Source organism: Moschus berezovskii, chromosome 6 (genome assembly GCF_049115385.1).
Source record: "Moschus berezovskii isolate FMDL1 chromosome 6, NW_MosBer_1.0, whole genome shotgun sequence".
Lineage (NCBI taxonomy): Eukaryota > Metazoa > Chordata > Mammalia > Artiodactyla > Moschidae > Moschus > Moschus berezovskii.
Genome location: NC_142465.1, coordinates 40864199 through 40886797, shown reverse-complemented (window position 1 = coordinate 40886797; position 22599 = coordinate 40864199). Strand labels below are relative to the sequence as shown.

At 38.9% G+C, this 22599-nt stretch overlaps 1 protein-coding gene across 3 annotated transcripts in view; it reads left to right on the top strand.

Annotated features, from left to right (window-relative positions):
- The window catches only part of TMEM117 (transmembrane protein 117), a 660208-nt gene that overhangs the window by 65426 nt on the left and 572183 nt on the right, over positions 1–22599 (top strand). The window lies entirely within an intron of this gene.

The window sequence follows — 22599 nt, the reverse complement described above, 5'->3', positions numbered from 1 at the left end:
CATTTTGAAGTAGTAGTACTAAACAGCCTTATTTCCTGATCATTCTGAATAAACAGAAATTTACCACATAGTAAAATTTGCATATTGGACTCATGTGGAAAACTGTGTTTAGCAATGAATAGAGACTAATTCAATGAATAGAAGATCTTTGAAATTCATTTTAGATATATATATATATATATATATATTTTTTTTTTACCACGTTTTAGTTCTTTTTGAAGTGAGAATGTACAAAAACCACTAACTTCCAGCAGCTGTAAAAATAACTATCATTATCGAGCACTTGCCCAGTGCATAGCACAGTTCAAGGTACATTATCCTTGTTCTATCTCGAATCAGTAGACTCATTAGCTAAGTTGTGTATTAGAAAGAAAGTGAGCGTTGGGGGCCATCAGAACTGGATTTACCACTATAGATTTGTAACCTTATACAGCTAATTTTCTTGTCTCTGGAGAGGTTTGTCATACCATTCATGTGTGCTTGCTTTATCCTCATACTTATGTTAATATAAAGCTGGTCAAAATCAATAGCACTCAGTGTTTATATTAATCCCTTGGGTAAGAATTGAATGTGAGTTTTTCTTTTGAAATTTGGAGCCCACCTACACTTCTCACAATCTGTTCTCAAGTTGTCTGATTCTCCTAATAGCAATAAAAATCTAAACAATCTACTGGTGGGATTAGACAGCTGGAGCTTGCTCCATTGCATTACATTTGAATAAGATATTTAGATACAGTGTTTTTGGTGTATTTGTTTGCTTGCCTGCTTGTTTCTTAAGATCCTTAAGATCTTAGCAAGCCTTAGAGTTCTGAGGATGGGAGCAGGCACCACACAGCGGCAGACTAAGAAGTTACAGCACTGAGTGTGACGCTATTTGGGAAACCATCCCTGTTAGCCAGTGAAAAACCAATGAAAAAGAGAAATCAATGAGAGTCTTCATTAGACTTGAAGATACTCTCATGCTTTTAAAGTATTCCATATTCTTTATATTTTTCTAGGTTAAGAGCAATACTTACTTAGTATAGAGCTTTTGATATCTATAGAACCAAATGTGCATGCAAGAGTTGATTACCTAGGTCATTTTTTTCTGTTGATATAAATGAAGCGTTTCTGTGTATAAATCTTTGCCTGAATGTCTGACATTTTAAGGGAAGACTCTTAGGGAATTATTTGAGTCCAAATAATAGAATTTAAAAAAAATCCTGGTAACAAATCATACAATAGCTTCTCGAAAAGAATGGAACAAGTTGCATTTCCACTAGTAGCATAGAAGAGTTTTTTTTTTTTTTCCCCCAGATGCCTTCCTTTTTAACAGTATGTTGGTGAATTTATAGTTGGTTTTGTGTATCTTGAGACAGAGTCAGGCATGGCAGTGCTCACCCCATTGGACCAGAAGAAGTTTAGAGGATCTGAAAGTTGGAACTAGACATGCCCTTGAATGGAAGAGGCTGAGGTTGGGATGGGATATGGGACCAGGACATAACTACAGACCTTGGGAGGAAGTCCATTCAGGAAGGTGCTCTGTTGTATACAGAGCACAGATGTAATGGTTTTATCAGGACAGAAAACCAGGCACACAGGAATGTGAGCAAGAGACCCAGTTACCACATCTAAAGGATCAATTGGGACTCGGTTTCAGGAACAAACCAGAAGTCTAATTGTTAAAACTTTGCCAAAGGATCAGTTATCAGAGTTGGACTAAGAGTAAGTTTGACTTGATATCTACTGCCCTACATTGAGCCAGAGTTTCTGTCTCATGAGGATGCTATTGGTCCAAAGCCTAAGATAAGACTGAACATCCAGGAGAGATTAAGTGGCTCCCACTCTGCAGAAAGGAGCTATGGAGTTGGAACATATTGGAAGCAGACAGTCCACAGTGATATCACCAAAGGTGACTATCAATGTTTTAGAAGAAGTTAGAGAGATATATGGTGATGTAGAGGAGCCAGACCTAGATATAGTGCTATTTAACACTTCTGTTAAATTGATAAATTAGAGAACAAGCCATTCACTATTCAAATGACATTAAATAAAAATAGTAGCTTGTAATTTGGGAAATTCGATTTCAATATTATCTTGAAAAACTGGATAAATGATTAAAACCCAACAGTAGCTTGGCAAGGACAGATGGCCAACAATACCTTTAAATAGAAAAGCAAGTGCTACCAATAAATTATTTCTACTCAATTATAGACTAAAGGATTGAAGACCTTTATTTTCTAGTTGACCTTTTCTGGAAAACTCATGAGTTATTAATGGATTTTTTAAATTGAGGCATTAGTAACTTTAGTCTTACCAGTTTTAATATCTCCTGAAATGTACTGGATTTTGTAGTGTCTGGTTACATTTAGAACAAGAATAAAATATGTATCAGACCTCTCTTTGGTGCCAATTGGCAGGTACTTTTTAGAATAAGTATTGTATTTTGTTTTGGCTCCAAGTCAAAAGAAAGTGGATGTCATGAAATTATGGAAAGGAAAATCTGGTTTCTCTAGTGCTGGATGGGAAAAGGTCACTAAACACTACTGATTACTGCTTCTGCTGCTGTTTTAATAAAAACTTCTAAGAAATTGAGTGTTGAGGACCTGAGGTCAATTGAGTACAAAAGGGAGTTATTGAATATAGAGCAGAGAAAAATACAAATTAGCTGAGGAGACATTGGAGTGAGTCATCCCACTTTTTATAAATGGAAATATCAGTGCAGCAGAAAGTTTTATTAGAATGATTTTCATGTGTTGCACTAATTGTGTGCTTTCAGTTTCATTTAAATTTTTTATAATACTTGAAAGATATAACCCACTGATGTGGATTTTTAGATAAAGATGAAAAGGTTAGTGGTAAGGGAATGAGGGAACACTTATAGCCTGAGATACGGGCTTTTCAGGAGCCCTAACTTTACAGAAAATGTAAAAATGTCTGATATAACTGTGCCTTTAAAACCAGTTTCTGCCAGGGGGTGGATTTTTCTTGGAGGTGATTCAAGCCAAGCAACCCTGTTTCTGGCAGCTCAGCTCAGTCTGGGCCACTTATGTGCCTACCCATGGGTATCTGGTTGTCTGACCTCTTGAAACAGGAATCCTATCCTTTTTAATCTTCCTATCACCAAGAGTGGTTGAGTGAGTGTTAACTTCTGCCTCAATGTCTCCTTTACGTACTGAAGTACCATTCTTTTGTTGTCTTAACTTCTCTTCCACAAAAACTCAATTCTTTAATCACTATCATATTTAATAATTATGCATTTACAGAGTATTGTGTTTTATCTAAGTGAATGCATGATCATCTTGCCAGGTAGTATAATTTAAGAAAAGAAGCAATTCAGGTTTTCTGAAATCAGTTTACATGAATGATTTAGCATCCTCAGATTAAAAAGGATGATTTGAAATTGTTTTTTCAAAATCACAGAATAAACCAGATTCTTTAAATTGTTCACTAAAAGAAATTTTATATCCTTAAAAACAACTTTTTAATTTAAAACCCTTTGTGATATTAGTGTTTTAAATATCTTCATCTTTTAAATGTGAATTTCTCAGTATACTCTGGATTGCTGACAACTATTTATAATGTGGACAATTGGTTTTTAAAAGATTGGGAAAATGTCCCTTTCATTTGTGAGTGAAACAAGCATTGAAATTAGTGGGAAAAGTCATGGTTAGACAGAGAAGGCATTATTCTGTTTCTAAATCTAGATGGCAGAGCAGGTGTTTGAATCAGAGAGATTTGTTGATGATGACTTGATTTTAGAGTTGCCACTGAATCTCCATGGCCTGAAGAAAAGTCTTTACTCACCAGGGAAATGTTTTTCAGTTCCACCTGCGTATATTAACCTACATTTAACTTCAGGCCTAAAGGTTGCATGAGTGCATTAGATTACCTATACCATGTATTAAAATAGCCTTTGATAGTACCAGTCCTAGAGTTGTCACCATGCCCTTTCATAGGAGAGGTCCTGGCCAACTCTTTTGTAACACTTTATCATCCCAGGTCAGTGTCTTAGCTCCCATCTCTCTGATCCTTTACCAATCTGAAGATGGAAAAGCAATCATACAGCTAATACTCTCTGTATCCAAGAAAACCAACTTCTCCGTGTCATTATACCAAGCAGGCTGGTCCCTTTATTGTTCTAGTTTCTTCATTCCAAAAATAGCTTTTGCTTCAGTATTTGCATATCAGAAATCTGTTTTTTAAGCCTCAGTTTGTGTGTATGTCCGTCTCAAGATTTCTAGCTCCCTAAAATTTGCAGTGAAAGCCTTGAAATGGTGACTTCAGTTGATAGACATCAGATGAGTTTCTTAGTACTCACATTAGAATACTTGTCTTTTTTCTCATCCCCAGTTTGTACCCAGTTGAGTTTTTGAGTCATGTGATGGGAGAGTGGGAGGCAGTCCTGATGGGGATTGGGGAGCAGGATCGTCTGCCTTCTCTTCCTCACAGACTCCATGGGTCTAGATTTTTCTCCCATTACAGAACTCTCGTTACATCAACTGTTAAATCAGTTCACATATACGTTTAAAACCACTTGTAATTTTTTATTCAAGTGTGTGTGTAAGAATAATATCAGAAAAATGCCATGTCTCGACCTTTTTCTATGTAGTTTAAGTGTGTTAGAAATAACCTGAAGTGTTCAAATTAGAGAAGAATGAAGACTAATTCGTCCATTTAATTTAGGAAAGTTACTTAGGCTTGGAGCAAGAACTTTCATTTTCCATGAACATTTCCATGAACTCCCGGGTCTAGCTCTAACATCTTATTCTTTATAGAGAAGGGAGTGAACTCTGCCTCCAGCCTATTCTCATTGACAGCATTGTTTTTCATTCTCTGCATGTTTTCTTATGATCCTCTGCTCCTAAATCCCTAAAATTTTTCTGTTGTTTTTGTTGAGATCAGATGAGTGAATATAGTTAAGAAAATATATTTTCTTAGCATTATCATGGTCATAATATAATTTATTTCCTTATTTCCATGTTGTGGTTACAATGATTCTGTTCATTTTTACCAAATATTTTTACTAGCATGTTAAGCATTACATTGTATTTTGAAACTACCTTTTCTACCTAAACATTATTTCTTTATAACATATTTTCTTTTTATTTCTATTTTACTTTTTCTATTTTATTTCTAGTAATACTTATTCATAGTTGACCAATGCATGCTGCTGTTGTTATTCTGCTGCTAAATCATGTCCTACTCTTTGTGCCCCTGTGAACTGCAGCACGTCAGGCTTCCCTGTCCTTCACTATCTCCTGGATTGCTCAAACTCATGTCCATTGAGTCAGTGATGCTGTCCAGCCATCTCATCCTCTGTCATCCCCGTCTCCTCCTGCCTTCAGTTTTTCCAAGTGTCAGGGTCTTTTCCAGTGAATTGGCTCTTCACGTCAGGTGGTCAAATATTGGAGCTTATTTTGAGCATCAGTCCTTCCAATGAATATTCAGGGTTGATTTCCTTTAGGATTGACTGAGTCCAAGGGACTCTCAAGAGTCTTCTCTAGCATCATAGTTTGAAAGCATCAGTTCTTTGGTGCTCAGCCTTCTTTATGGTCCAACTCTCACTTCCATACGTGACTACTGGAAAAACTATAGCTTTGACTATACAGACCTTTGCTGGCAAAGTGATGTCTCTGCTGGTCAGTTCACGTTAGATGAATTATTAAATAAAGATGGTAGAATGGAAGCTCCATGAAGGCTAGGATTTTTGTCTGTATTTTTTGTATTTTCAGCATTTACAAGAATGCTCAGCACATGGTGCTGCTGCTGCTGCTGCTGCTAATTCACTTCAGTCGTGTCCGACTCTGTGTGACCCCATGACGGAAGCCCACCAGGCTCCCCCGTCCCTGGGATTCTCCAGGCAAGAACACTGGAGTGGGTTGCCATTTCCTTCTCCAATGTGTGAAAGTGAAAAGTGAAAGTGAAGTCGCTCAGTCGTGTCCGACCCTTAGCGACCCCACGGACTGCAGCCTACCAGGCTCCTCCATCCATGGGATTTTCTAGGCAAGAGTACTGGAGTGGCTTGCCATTGCCTTCTCCGCAGCACATGGTAGATACTCAATAAATATTTGTTCAATGAATGAAAAAATGTGATTTTTTTCCCCTTGGTTAATATTATCTTTAAGGTGCTAATGTTTTGGGGGCTTCCCCCGTGGCTCAGCAGTAAAGAATCCCAATGCAGGAAATGCAAGAGATGCAGATTCTATTCCTGGGTCTGGAGGATCCCCTGGAGAAGGAAATGGCAACTCACTTCAGTATCCTTGCCTGGAGAATTTCATGGACAGTGGAGCCTGGCAGTTTACAGTCCACGTGGTTGCAAAGAGTTGCTGAGACTGAGCACATGCGCTGATGTTTTAATGGTGCTTTTCCATGTGATTTTCAGTTAACACGCAGCCTTTCATCTCCTGTATGTCCTCCAAGGAAATTAGTCTCATTTCTTTATATTTTCATTTCAACCAGAAATAAACTTCACAGTTTAAGTGTTTACCAATCATAGTTTTTCACTGTGATTTTGAATAACTTATCCTTCCCTACTCCAAGGGAAACTTGGCATCATTGAAATTATTCACAAAAGAGGTCCTAGGCTTTGAAACATTCCAAAAGAAAAGTTTAAAAAATGTTTTGAACAACTGAAAATGTTTTGAGAGATGGAATTCTTTATATAAGCTCCAAGTTTGTCATTCTTAACCTCACTGGGGCCACCAATCCTTTTGAAAATTTAATATCTATCAAACATCTGACCCTATCAAATGGACATACCAACATTTAACACACACATAATGTGTTTGCCTTAATGAGCCTCTGAAAGCTTATTTGGGCTTCCCCTGTGGCTCAGTTGGTGAAGAATCCACCTGCAATGCAGGTGACCTGGATTCGAAAGCTTATTCATGAACTGTCTATGGGTTCTTGGACTCTGGTTAGATAACCTGACTTCAAGGGCATAACTATAATACCAAACTTCAAATTTTTGAGCTCAGTGTCTGATTCTGATTCATCTTCCACCAGAGAAAAGTGCTTTATGCTTAACAAATATTAAGTGAAATAATGTCTAGTGGTAAAAAAGTCATAGTTTTATGATCATATTTTAAACTTTTTACTATCAACATGTTTACAAAGGTTAATAAAACTTGTCTTGGATATTTGTCCTGTCATGTTGTAATATAAAGGACGTATATGATGTCCAAGGGGAAGGGAGCTGACAGAAGGACTTTTCTTTACGGAAAGCTGGGACTATCTAAATGGCCTTTGCATGGGAACTGGACACAGGGAAGCAGGAGCAGCTTAGAGGTATATTTGGCCACGTGCAACTGTTACTCCAAATCTAGGACCCAGTTGTTCTCTTAATTTTATGAATCTTTCCTGTTTTTGCCACTGTGTGACGCATTGCCATTATTGCTCGACTATATTATCTCTAGGAAATCAATATAAATTAGATTTGTGCAAGGCACAGAGTCACGCAGTATACTTTGATATGAGAATAAAGGAAACTCTTGACTTCTGTTTTTCATTAAGCACTTTGTTCACTTCCATCATGACAAAAAGAAAATATTTTTATTTGTTTATAGAAATACAAGTGAGAGCAGCAGTGTTGCAAGTAAGAATATTAAATATATCTTGTCAAATAAGATAAAAGAGATCATGAAATCTTCTATTTATACTGATGCATTTCAATAGACTTAATTCTCCCATGTTTTGGGGATGTTAGGTATAAGTACCCAGATGTGAAAGATAGAAATGCTTTAACCTTTTGACTGTTTCTCTGGTGCATCCTGGGGTAGACAGAGGAACACAGGAGAAGTTTTGGGCTACATTCAATTAAGTGCAAACCCAGATCCTGCAACCTGATGTATAATTGATGTGTGGGAGAGCTGGAGCCAGGAGGGAGGGTAAGGAAAGGATAGGTTTGGAGGGTTTGATGCTAGCGACACTTATCTACAGAGAAAAAATGGAGTTAGTAAACTTGTTCTGACTCTGATTTGGTTTTGCTCCTCTTCTTCTGCCTAAGTCTTTTATTCCCCTTCTTCTACCTGCAAGTCTCTTAAGAATCTCAATGAAAATGAAAACACTCCTCATTCTTCCTTGAGATTGTGATCACTTCTTATTTTTCCTTGCTGCAAGTATGATATGGTGATTGCATGAACTTACTCATTCATTTCTCAGATCATCATGGAGCTCCTACTGTGTGTCAAGCACTGTGCTAGGTATTCAGTGGAGAACAGAAGAGACACAGTTCCTGCCTTTGGAGCTCTAGGCCTCTGGTTAAAGGCGTGATAGAGAGAAACACGGGGAACAATGTGTTGGTCTTCCAGTCTCAGACTGATAAATCTCCATGTGGAAGGGTGCCAGGATTGATGAAACTGGGCAGTAGTAGTGGCTCATCTTTATTCTTCTTGTGCTCATTTGTGAAATCAACTCAATTTTAAACTGATTGGCTCTGTCTAAAAAACAGTTGGGGTATATGGCAATGTTGGGAACCAAAGGAGAGGAAGCTGAAAGCTTCGGATAGTAGGGTTTTGATCTTATTTGACTTAATGTAACAGTTATAGATCACTTGATAATACTCAGTGATGTAAATTCACTTCCCCCTTGAAAATATAAATTAAAACCAATTATACATCTGCACATCAGAAAGTATACAGCATCTCCTTGGGGATTTCCTCCTCCTCCTGATTTGCCTAAGAGCCCCAGCAGCTTATACTGTAAACGGATGGTCTGACTGACTTTCATCCCCAGAGCAAAGCACTGATACTTGAACAGTGTTACTGCCATTTCTTTTTCTGCTTCCATACCCTGTCAGTATGGAATGACAGTCCCTCTCAGGCTCACAGGTAGCCCTGTTCTGCACTGCCCTCAGGTGCAGGTCCTCCCCATCGTCCTAAGAATGAGGTTTGGCCCACCCCTCAGTGACATTACTGAAGGAACTCCACGCTTAGGTTGCCCCTTCAGTTAACACTCCCGTGACCAGCCATTGCCCGCTGGGTTCCAAGCACTGTGACAGGTGGCTGGAAATGGAGGACAGACCAAAATCACTCCTCTTCTATAGACCCTGGACATCTTGTTTTGAGTCTGGTTTATCAGCCCACAGCTCTCTTTGCCTCACCGTAATTTTGTTTCTAGAGCTTTATTGCCGTTTTTTGTCCCCTGACCAATTAATCTCCCTAACTTCAAATTCCATTAGTTTTTTATACTAATTGATGTATATCCCAATCAATGATAACTTTGCATAGCCAAACACTCTTGCTTGATCACAAAAGGATTTATTTCACCTTAGGCTAGGCTGTCTACTAGCCCTGCTGCTGCTAAGTCGCTTCAGTCGTGTCTGACTCTGTGCGACCCCACAGACGGCAGCCCACACGGCTCTCCCGTCCCTGGGATTCTCCAGGCAAGAATACTGGAGTGGGTTGCCATTTCCTTCTCCGGTCTACTAGCGCTAGAATTGCCTAATTAGAGGATTGCTCAGGTAAGGGGGCATAAAGAATTGTTTGCTTTCGTTATTAAAAGAAAGAAAAAAGAGGTAGGAAGGGGAAAGAGGGAAGGAAGGAGGAAGAGAGGAAGGGGCAGAGGAAGGGAAGAGGGGAGGAGAGAAAAATCCAGTGATGTTTACTGAGTATATATTATCTTCACATAGAGGGGGAAATGAGGGTAAGGAAAAAGTTTTTAAATGGGAGGATATGACCATAATTCACTGATGCTACTACACACATTACTACTTCCTGCCTCCAGCACTGACAATTCTATTTGATCTAGAGAAAGGACTGCCATGCCCGTTATGGTGAACAGTGTCAGGGAATGGGTGAGGACTGGGTCAGGAAAACGGGAGGCTAAGTTCACAGCTACTACTAACTCGTTCTTTTCTCTCCGGCTGTGTTTTGGGGCAGCCTGATTGTACTGATCTCTCTGGCCATCAGAAGAGGGAAAGCTTGGAGGGAGAAAGGTTCAAGGGGAAATGGAGACGTGAGGGGGGATTCCCTGTCCCAGCTGTTTGCTCTTCATTGCCAAATGTTTTCAGTGACTTAACACAAGCCATGTTAACCGTTTTATTTTCTTAAAAAAAATTGCTTAAATTATTAAGCTAAAGTAAGACTATTGTATAGAATTTAGAAACTGTAGCAAGACTCAGAGAAGAAAATTTCTCTTGTAATCCTGTCATCTAGAGACCACCTCTGTTAATATTTTGACGTGTGTTCTCTGAATAAGATGTGCACTTATACCGTATATTCAATATTTATCATAGTCCTACCCCTTCCAGGCCATTAAACGTCATTTTTACACCCACCTTAATGGCTGCATGATTTTGTCACTTTATTGCACCCTGATATTTGGTTGAACATTTAGGATGTTCATGAGGTGCCACCTTTTTAAACTAGTTACATCACTCCAATGTGAACATCTTCAGTTCAGTTCAGTTCAGTTCAGTCGCTCAGTCGTGTCCGACTCTCCACCACCCCATGAATCACAGCACGCCAGGCCTCCCTGTCCATCACCAACTCCCGGAGTTCACTCAAACTCATGTCCACAGTGTGAACATCTTAGTCCATACATTTTTCTACATTGTTAGAAAGGTGAACCCACTGAAGTGTTTTGCATCACTGCTGCTGAATTATGTAACTGCTGGGTCCTGGTGGGGCTCTCCCTACAGTTTCTGGGACTGAAAAATCAAATTACATGTAGCAATTTTTATACTCCCTAACAGGACTCATATGTTCCCTAGGGCTATATGTTCCCTAGGGCTGAAGGGGCTAAACCATAAGCCGGGTAGATACACTGGGCAGAGCCTCTCCTTCCTTCTGATTCTTGTTGTCCCAAAATAGATATAGGCTTCTTCTGGCCAATACAATTTCAGTGTTAGGCCCAATGCTTCTTGCCTGGAGATCCCCATGGACAGTGGAGCCAGGTGGGCTACAGTCCATTGGTTGCAAAGAGTCGGACACGACTGAAGCGACATAGTATGCGTGCATCCAATGCTCACACTTCCCTCTGCAGCTCCTCCTAGTGGCCCATTCTTCTTTGCTGCTATAATTAGATCCAAGTTAGGGTTGGAGCTTCCCAGAGCATATTCATATTATCTGAAATAACTTTTAAGACCTTTTGCCAAGAGAACGCACTGGTCATAGCAAACACCCTCTTCCAACAACACAAGAGAAGACTCTACACATGGACATCACCAGATGGTCAACACCGAAATCAGACTGATTATATTCTTTGCAGCCAAAGATGGAGCAAAAACAAGACCAGGAACTGACTGTGGCTCAGATCATGAACTCCTTATTGCCAAATTCAGACTGAAATTGAAGAAACTAGGGAAAACCACTAGACCATTCAGATATGACCTAAATCAAATCCCTTATGATTATACAATGGAAGTGACAAATAGATTTAAGGGTCTAGATCTGATAGATAGAGTGCCTGATGAACTCTGGACCGAGGTTCGTGACATTGTACAGGAGACAGGGACCAAGACCATCCCCATGGAAAAGAAATGTAAAAAAGCAAAATGGCTGTCTGAGGAGGCCTTACAAATAGCTGTGAAAAGAAGAGAAGCGAAAAGCAAAGGAGAAAAGGAAAGATATAAGCATCTGAATGCAGAGTTCCAAAATAGCAAGGAAAGATAAGAAAACCTTCCTCAGCGATTAATGCAAAGAAATAGAGGAAAACAACAGAATAGGAAAAACAAGAGATATTTTCAAGAAAATTAGAGATATCAAGGGAACATTTCATGCAAAGATGGGCTCGATAAAGGACAGAAATGGTATGGACCTAACAGAAGCAGAAGATATTAAGAAGAGGTGGCAAGAATACACAGAAGAACTATACAAAAAAGATCTTCACAACCAAGATAATCACGATGGCATGATCACTCACCTGGAACCAGACATCTTGGAATGTGAAGTCAAGTGGGCCTTAGAGAGAATCACTACGAACAAAGCTAGTGAAGGTGATGGAATTCCAGTTGAGCTATTTCAAATCCTGAAAGATGATGCTGTGAAAGTGCTGCATTCAATATGCTAGCAAATTTGCAAAACTCAGCAGTGTCCACAGGACTGGAAAAGGTCAGTTTTCATTCCAATCCCAAAGGAAGGCAATGCTAAAGAATGCTCAAACTACCTCACAATTGCACTCATCTCACATGCTAGTAAAGTCTTGCTCAAAATTCTCCAAGCCAGGCTTCAGCAATATGTGAACCGTGAACTTCCAGATGTTCAAGCAGGTTTTAGAAAAGGCAGAGGCACCAGAGATCAAATTGCCAACATCCGCTGGATCATGGAGAAAGCAAGAGAGTTCCAGAAAACCATCTATTTCTGCTTTATTGACTATGCCAAAGCCTTTGACTGTGTGGATCACAATAAACTGTGGAACATTCTGAAAGAGATGGGACTACCAGACCACCTGACCTGCCTCTTGAGAAACCTGTATGCAGGTCAGGAGGCAACAGTTCGAACTGGACATGGAACAACAGACTGGTTCCAAATAGGAAAAATAGTCCGTCAAGGTTGTATATTGTCACCCTGCTTATTTAACTTATATGCAGAGTACATCATGAGGAACGCTGGGCTGGAAGAAGCACAAGCTGGAATCAAGATTGCTGGGAGAAATATCAATAACCTCAGATATGCAGATGACACCAGCCTTATGGCAAAAAGTGAAGAGAAACTCAAGGGCCTCTTGATGAAAGTGAAAGAGGAGAGTGAAAAGGTTGGCTTGAAGCTCAACATTCAGAAAACGAAGATCATGGCATCCAGTCCCATCACTTCATGGGAAATAGATGGGAAAATAGTGGAAACAATGTCAGACTTTATTTTTTGGGGCTCCAAAATCACTGCAGATACTGATTGCAGCCCTGAAATTAAAAGACACTTCCTCCTTGGAAGGAAAGTTATGACCAACCTAGATAGCATATTAAAAAGCGGAGACATTACTTTGCCAACCAAGGTCCGTCTAGTCAAGGCTATGGTTTTTCCCCTGGTCATGTATGGATGTGAGAGTTGGATTTTGAAGAAGGCTGATCGCCGAAGAATTGATGCTTTTGAACTGTGGTGCTGGAGAAGACTCTTGAGAGTCCCTTGGTCTGCAAGGAGATCCAACCAGTCCATTCTAAAGGAGATCAATCCTGGGTGTTCATTGAAAGGACTGATGCTAAAGCTGAAACTCCAATACTTTGGCCACCTCATGCGACGAGTTGACTCACTGGAAAAGACTCTGATGCTGGAAGGGATTGGGGGCGGGAGGAGAAGGGGACGACAGAGAATGAGATGGCTGGATGGCATCACCGACTAGATGGACATGAGTTTGAGTGAACTCCGGGAGTTGGTGATGGACATGGAGGCCTGGCGTGCTGTGATTCATGGGGTTGAAAAGAGTCATACACGACTGAGTGACTGAACTTAACTGATGCCTGGTTGTAAATGTGGTGAGTTGCATGCAGAGATCAGATGTGATTCACTGATGTAGAGATAATAACTCACCTTGAGCACATGCCATGCATCAGATACTAACAAACCTATGATACAGTTAATATTATTACCCTCATTTGGCATATGAAGACCCAGAGGTGGGGTGGGGTTACATAGCTGTCTGTAGGTCATCCCAGTGGGCAGTAAGTAAACCAGAATTCAAGCCTTTGTGGTCTATTTCTTGAGCCTCACCCTTACTCTTCAATTCAGTAACTTAGTTGTGTCTGACTCTTTGCAGACTGCAGTCCGCCAGTCCTCCCTGTCCATCACCAACTCCCAGAGCTTACTCAAACTCATATCCATTGAGTTGGTGATGCCATCCAAGCATCTCATCCTCTGTCATCCCCTTTCTTATCCTGCCTTCAGTCTTTCCCAGCATCAGGGTCTTTTCAAATGTGTCAGTTCTTTGCATCAGGTGGCCAAAGTATTGGAGTTTCAGCTTCAACATCAGTCCTTCCAATGAATATTCAGGATTGATTTCCTTCAGGATGGACCAGTTGGATCTCCTTGCAGTCCAAGAGACTCTTAAGAGTCTTCTCCAACACCACAGTTCAAAAGCATCAATTCTTTGGTGATCAGCTTTCTTTACAGTCCACCTGTCACATTCATACATGACCAGTGGAAAAACCATAGCCTTGACTAGACAGACCTTTGTTGGCAAATTAATGCCTCTGCCTTTTAATATGCTGTCTAGGTTGGTCATAGCTTTTCTTCCAAGGAGGAAGCGCCTCTTAATTTCATGGCTGCAGTCACCATCTGCAGTGATTTTAGAGCCCCTGTTTCCCCATCTATTTGCCATGAAGTGATGGGACCAGATGCCATGATCTTAGTTTTCTGAATGTTGAGCTTTAAGAGAACTTTTTCACTCTCCTCTTTCACTTTCATCAATAGGCTCTTTAGTTCTTCGCTTTCTGCCTTAAGGGTAGTGTCATCTTCATATCTGTGGTTATTGATATTTGTTACTCATCATGATGATATGCTCATCATGTATATCATAAATATACGTGTATAATTTTTAGTTTAATTTACTTTTTTAAAAATTCATGGGCTAAAATAAAACCAGGACGTTTCATAATTCTTACTTGAATATCTAAGCCAGTTATTTTACTTGCTTCTGATATTAGGTTTCTTTTAAGACTTTTATCAGGCTAAAAAGCAAAAGGTTTCATGAGGACTTATAAACTCATAGAATGTTTCAGCTTGAGTGAGGAGTCTCAGCAATGCCCTTGTCCTATTGTCTGATTGTGTAGACTTAGGTTGTGATTTTAGACCTTGGCTGGTGGAGGTTGATTTAAATTTCTGCTCTGATCTCTAGTCCAGTCTCTTGGTCTGTGGCACTGAGTCATCCTCACTGGTTTGTTAGGTATCTTACTCTTCTCTAGTGGGGAGGGGAATCCTTCAGTTTCAATTTCTGCTCCACCAGAAATTTCTGTCCCTTATCAAGGACACAGCCTGTGATAGAACATAACTGCCAGACACACTCACATTGTTTAACAAAATTATGGCCTCTATGGTGCTGTAGGACTCCTGGCAGATCATAGACCTTACTTGAGAGATCATTCTGCCCTTGCCCAAGCATTTCTTTTTTGTTTTGATAATAAATTACTGTGCCCTTTTTGTTTATGCAGGCTCCATCTGGTGTAGTCTGATGAAGGTTGATGGTTATTTTTATGTCGTCAGCAATCATATTTTTGTTTCATTTTTAGAACGTCTCTTGCAGACATTTTGAAAAAAAAAATCTCTTTTTTAACTTGTTGCCAAATTCCTACAAGGTTAACAGCAAAGTTTTTCAGTGGCAACCTCACATAAGAATTAATCACTGCCTAAACAAAAGGTTATTTCACCATGCTAATCCTTTTGTTTGGCTTTGTATAATTGAGCAGTTAATTAGAAGCTGTTTCTGATTCTGTATTTCAAGATAAATGCTTTCTGGACTCTAGACCTGTTCTTTGATTTTTTTTCCCCTTCCCTCTCCCTTTCTCTGTCTCCCTCTCCTTCCTTCCTTCCCTGCCTTTTCTTTCTTCTTTTTTTTAGACTAATTTTGATACTTGCCTGGCGCAGTCTTTCATGTGGGTCTGTTTGCTCTTGATTCTGTGTCAGCCTCCTGTACGCATTTTTTTTTTCTTTTGGCTGATCCACATAGCTTGAAGAATCTTAGTTCCCAGACCAGGAGTTGAAACCGCACCCTCAGCAGTGAAAGCGCAGAATCCTAAGCACTAGAAGGCCAGGAACTCCCTCTGTGCCTACCTCCTTGACACTGGGGATTATCCTGTGTTCTACTGAGTTCGCAGCTGTCTGCCTTAGCCAACACTCAAAACCACTGTATCATTCTCAGCCTGCTTCTGGAAATGTTTTCTTCAGTCTCAGATGACTATCTTCACACCAAATCCTCTTTCCTATCTTCATTCTTTTTAATTTCTATAAAATTTGATACTGTTCACCATACCCTCCTTGATATTTCCTTATTTGATTTCCATAGTGAATGCTATCTACTCTGTTACTCTCCTTTTTCTTCTTTTTCACCTCCGTTTTTGTTTCTTATCTCCCAGTTTCCTATAAGTACTAAGGGGACTAGATGACAGCTGCTTCTGTGACTCAAAAGCTCAAGCATCTGTGACTCAGGCACTGGAGGCCATGCTGTGTCCCGGGCCCTCCTTGCCATTCTCCTCTTTCCTCAGCGGATGCTCTCTCTTTGGTGACCTTATATACGCTGCAGAAGTCACTGATTGGCTCTGGCTTGATGAAGTTTAAGTTTACATCTTTAGGTCCAATGTCACTCATGTTATTTCTCTTTTCAGACCTCTCCATTCTGAGATTTTTACTAGAACTCCAGCTTTGTCTCTGACAGCTGTCCATTTCTGCACCTTTCCTTCTTCTGCTACTGCTATTACCATTTCCCAGGTTCCCAAGTTTGAAATGCTGAAGCCATTCTCTGGCCTGTGTCTCTGGCCTGGGGTTCTTGCCTAGAGAATCCCAGGGACGGGAGAGCCAGGTGGGCTGCCGTCTATGGGGTCACACAGAGTCGGACACGACTGAAGCGACTTAGCAGCAGGCTATCAGGTGCCAAATTTTATAGATTTTTATCCCTTAAATGTTGTGTACCTCTTCCTGCTGCTGCTGCTAAGTCACTTCAGTCGTGTCCGACTCTGTGTGACCCCATAGACGGCAGCCCACCAGGCTCCCCCGTCCCTGGGATTCTCCAGGCAAGAACACTGGAGTGGGTTGCCATTTCCTTCTCCAGTACCTCTTCCTACACCCTCCTTTTTTCTTTCTTTTTGCCATCATACCAATTCAAACCTGTACTCTTTCAGTAGGCATTTTAAAATCTATTCTTTACAATGTGGATAGCTTTGTATGACTGTATCTTCTGAAGCATAACTCAGAGAATGCCTCTTCTCTTTTTGGAAACCCAATTATTCACTGTGTTTAAAATGAAACCTAGATAAAATAATACTTTAAAATGAAACGTAGATAAAATAATACTTAGATATTTGAAGTGTCCTACAACCTGACTCCAGTTACCTGTTTGCTTTCCCTCCTGTAGCCTGCTTCCTTTATCTTAAACTGCATTTAAACTATTGTTTTTATTAGTCATTGATCTGTACTTGCTTTACATATCTTTTATCCATGGTGTCATTCATAACTGGAGTCTTTTGACTCTCGTTATAATAAACCTGCCCACTTTTCCATCTTTTGTTAGGCTTTAGTTGGTTCTCTTAAAATAATGTCAATATCCTTATTTGAGCCCAATAGCATTTTATGTTTTATTTTGTGTGTGTGTGTGTGTGTGTGCTTTTCTTACTTAGCTCTGCATTGTTTCCATTTGTTGATCTGTCAGTCTATCTCTATTCAACTACCTGTCAAGTGCCTAGAAACTTCAAAAATGTAGCACATTGTTTCTTTCTGATCATTTCCCCACAGCACATGCATGCACTTCAACAGAGAAGGTAGTTAATAAATATTTGGTGGATGCATAGATGAATGAATTATATTTTGCTCTTTTTCCGGTGCTTGGTTTTCTTTATATACAGTTTATGTTAAAAAATTATTGTTTTAAAAGAGAAAGAGGTTTGTAATCTGATAGAGCTACCTTTAGATTCTAGATATCTGATTTCTACTGGCATGATCTTGGACAATTTATGTAATTTCTCTGAGCCTTTACTTTCTCATCTGTTATTGGGGAAGAATCATATGTGGTGCTTACTATGACATTTGAATGAGATATTATGTCAAAGACCTTGGCAAAGAGAAGAATCAGTAAAAGTTTTGCTTTCCCCACTGTCTTCCATTCTTTCTTCTTTTTTTCTCTATTATCATAAATTTTAAATAGCAATGCAATTGTTATTTACTTTTTGTTACTGTATGTCCCATCTCCCCAACTAAATGTCAGGTACCTTGAGAGAAGGAATAGTTTTTATATTCGTATCAGCAGTTAAGATCAGGCTCTACATAGAGAGTTGCTCAATAAATCTTCATTGGATAAATGAGGTTTACCTCTTTACTCAGTTGACATTCTTTCCATTCAATGACTTTTTTATACTGGCTGCTTCTCCATCTTTTCCTCCCTCTGGTCTCTTTCCTCTTGTTATTCACACATCTCCCAAATTGCACACTCATGCTTTTAAGGTAAGCTTTCTTCCTGAACTCTGCTGTTGTTTTATTGTTCAGTTGCTAAGTTGTATCCAACTCTTTGTGACAGGGTCTTTTCCAGTGAGTTGGCTGTTGGCATCAAGTGGCCGAAGTATTGGAGCTTCAGCTTCAGCATCATTCCTTTCAATGAGTATTCAGAGTTGATTTCCCTTAGGATTGACTTGTTTGATCTCCTTGCTGTCCGAGGGACTCTCAAGAATCTCTACTGTACCTAGTCCTAGATCTTTCTTTCTCCAGATTGTCTACACTAGAATACCTTTTGTGAGCAGGACCAGAGAAAAGCACAATAAGGAGTCTTTTTGTTGGATTTAACACTGAATCAAATATATCTCACAAACTTTGGTTTCCTCTCAACATTTACCTAGTTACTCCTTTCTTTGGTGTTAGAAAGCAGTATGCTTGCAATGGACTCTGTTAATAGGAAGGACTGTATAGTTAGAGAATGGAGCAGTAACTTCCTTGTCTGTAGAGGTTCATTATGAAACTAATTCTTTGGAATTTTTTTTTTAACTTAAGGACTTTCTTGATGATTTCCTGATGGTGATGGAAAATAGAGAATGTTATAGAAATTAACATGCAGGCAAATCTAGCCTTATTTATGTCTCTGGTTTAATTATATTTAGTCATTTAAATGTCTGTGGGATTTTTTTAAGTAAAGGCATTACAGTAAAGTGATGAATTTGGTGAATTTATGTTAACATGACATCATCTTAATATTATGTTTCAGTTGGTCTAGAAATCAGCTTTGCTTTGAAGTTTTCTTGGTTAAACCATGTTGACTTATTAACGTAACCTTTGCTTAAATTCTCTGAATCTCGTTTTTGTAACTCAAACAACTGAGGTAGTTTACATTAGTATGAAATCTGGAATTCATGAAAATGCTGGTTGGTGTCTGCATGGTTTTATTTTGTCATTTTGTGGGATATTTAGTTATTCTAATCACTGATGTTTTTAAATTCTTTAGAAGATCCAGGAAGAAGCACCCCTCATCTCTGCCCAAGTTCCAAACAAATTAAGAAGTAAGACATAAATATTATGGTGATCAAGATATTATCTCTATTATGGAATACTGTGAGCTGGAGAGTATGTGTAGCTTGTATCTGCAGGCATGGGGACTTTTCAACACTCAACTCTAGAGTTAAGTAGGCTTTCCAGTCCCAGGCAGTACTGCACTGATATACCTCCTCTGGAGGAGCAGAGCAGAATTTGTTGTGCTCTCCAGGAGAAACCAGGTCTCTAGAGAAAAGGCACTAAACAATATATGCCAATTTTCTTCTTCCAAAATGATCAGTCAGATATGTCACTTCTGCCCTGTAAGTGGAGAGAGGTTAGAGGTGGTATAGCCAGTGGAGCATTCTCTACCTGGAAGGAAGCAACCTGGGGTAGGGAGTAGACATTCCCTCAACAGTGTTAATCATCTTGTGATGAGTTGGTGGTTAGGAAAAATGGTATGGACAATGAAAATATATTTATCTTGGTATATTTAATAAAAGGAATAGCCGAGCATTCACGTATTACTTTGCATTTAACAACTACCTAAAAATGTTTTTTTTTTCATGTATTTGGTGTGCAAATTAGGGTGACATCTGGTCACACATTTGCAATTACACAAATGATTCCCAATATGCTCCTGTAATAGGTATCACTGTTTTATCTAAGTCTTAATGATAAACCACAGTAGCATCTAGCCTGTTCCAATATCAGTATTAATCATCACCAACACATCATAAGTTATTACTTCCCCTAGACACTGAAAAATAATTATTTTCCAGTTTGTACAAGAGACTAACTCAAAAGAGATATTTGGAAAGATTTTCCTACCAGTATCTCTGAAACTGTTGGTTTGCATACTTGATTAAAAACAAAATTTCCTGTTGATAATTTCAAGTTGATTGCCACAAAAATAGTTTCATTTTGTATAGTCATGGTACTGCTTTGAGGACAAACAGTTCTTTGAATTGAAGGTATTGAGAAATATACCAATATTCTAACCACAGATTTTCATGCCTTCACATACAGAAAAATAAATGTCAGTAATATTCTACAGTGATTAAGATATAGAAACAGTTGTGATGTTCAAGATGGGAAATAAATTTGCATATACATTAATATTTAATATATAAATATTAAATAGTCTCCATCAAACCTTATAATAAAGCTACATAAGTAACTCTTTAATAAAATACCTATAACACAGCCTTGAAGTCCTTAACACTACATATGTGTCCACATATTGTATAAGAACTAAATAAAAAGTGGATTCTATGGAAGTAGGACTTCAAACAAGAATGGAACAGTGGATTCTAATGGGCTGTATACATTTAACTTTTTTCTGTAAAATACATTTTGTTGGCTATCCAGAGTGTGATGTGATTCTTTGTTTGTTTTGCTTGTTTATTCTTTTTATATCAGAGATAAATTATAAACATTACTAGAGTAAAACTTGAAAGCAATATTGCTTGCAGGCTCAGAGATGAAAAAGTACCCCTAACAGCTAAATTATAATGTATTATTATTCATTCAGTTTGCATGGACACTGAATGAATAGGTCCTTTAAAATAACTAACCCTCTAAAATAATAATAATGAATAGATCCTCTAAAATATGGACACATATAGATCATTTAACTCCTGTCTTTTTTATTTTATTGGTAATATATGAATCAAAATTCTGACTAAAAGGTTATAAAATATGTTAAGAAAATGACACATCATGTGAATTATAGTAGCGATCAAAAGAAAATATCATTAGTGACATTTTCTACACAAAGGTTGCCTTTTAAAATTACTCAATTATTTCAAGACTTTCATGCTGTGAAGATTCTTTCCACAGTTTCTTTTTCCCTGTCACCATAATGTCAAACACTTTATTAAGGTAAAGTAAGCATTATTTTCTATTTTGTGATATTAGATCTTTCATCATAAAATCATATATCTTATTAGGTCTTGTTATTTCCATGCTGCAGATTCTCAAGGGGCTCCTATTAGCTGTCAGAATAATTACAGAGCTTAGAGTTTTTATTGCTAGGTAACAAACTATCCCAAAATTCAGAGGCTTAAATCAATAATAAATATGTTTGATGTCACAGTTTCTCTGGGTTAGGAATTTGGGAGGAGTTTAGCTGGTTACACCTTGGGATCCTTCATGAGGTTGTGTGACCATTTCAGCCAGGGCTACAGGCATGTGAAGGCTTGTCTTGAAAGTTCTCTTCCAAGATGACTCTCTCAAGTGGATGGCATGTTGGTGCAAGCTATTGGCTGGAGCCCTCAGTTCCTTACCACTTGATTGTCCCTAGGACATGACAACTGATTCCCTTAGAGTGAGCAGTTCAAGAGAGAGACCAAGGTGGAAACTGCAGTGCCTTTCAAACCTTGTCTTAGAAGTCACGTATTGTCACTTCAACAATTTATCACCTGGCATACAAGCCAGTCACAGTTCAGTGAGGGAAGATTCTACACAAGAGAGAACTAGCAAGAGGTGAGACTCAGTAGGAGCCATCTTGGAGTTTGGCTGTCACAAACTCCATTTACAAACGTTTATTTTGGTTAAAAGTATTAAATTGGGTTAGAGGGTCATATTTGTACACTCTGGGAAATAGTGAAGAATAGGGAAGCTTGGCGTGCTGCAGTCCATGGGTTCGCAGAGTCGGACACAGCTGAGCGACTGAACAACAGGGGGTCATATTTATATGCATAAAGCAATTTCACTGACTCTTTGAAACTTCTAATTTCTAAGCTTCTTTTTTTAAACTTTTTATTTTGTATTTACAAAATACAGTTATTTTGTATTAACAATGCTGATTAACAATGCTGTGGTAGTTTCAGGTGAACAGTGAAGGGACTCAACCATGCATATACATGTATCCATTCTAGCCTTCTTCTAAATCTCAAACATTTATTTCTTGCAGTCCCCAGGGGCATATCATATAGGCTGATGAACCTATATTCTGTTTTAGTGCCTTCAGTTGATGTCCACTGCCTGGAGGTGGGGTGGGGTTGAGACTGGTAGAGGCTGGTGCTTCCATTGCTATGGCTTCATGTTTTAACCTACTCAGTTTGAAATCCTTGCCTAGCCTCTGGTTTCCTAGTGCTCCCAAAACTATAATCTCTCAAACTACTGAAATAAAGATGAACTCCATGAAATCCTTCCTCTTTTAGATTTGTACCAATTTCCACCAAAGAATGGAAAAAAATGTTTCTATTTGCATCTCTGAATTGCATATTATTTTATTCCTAAGTACCTGAAGAGCATGATGCTTCTGTGTCTCACAGGGGTCATACTTGGATTCATGGACTGAGCTTCATGGTAATGTGTACCATGATGCTTCAGAAGCAGTTTTGTCTTGCCCATTTCTTTTTCATTTTAAAAAAGTAATTAATTAATTAAAATTTATTTATTTTGATTGGAGGCTAATTACTTTACATTATTGTATTTTGCCATTTATCAGACCTTTCTGAATCCCAGCTTTAGGCTCATACTAGTCACTTGCCACAATCTGCACAACATAGTGTATGTT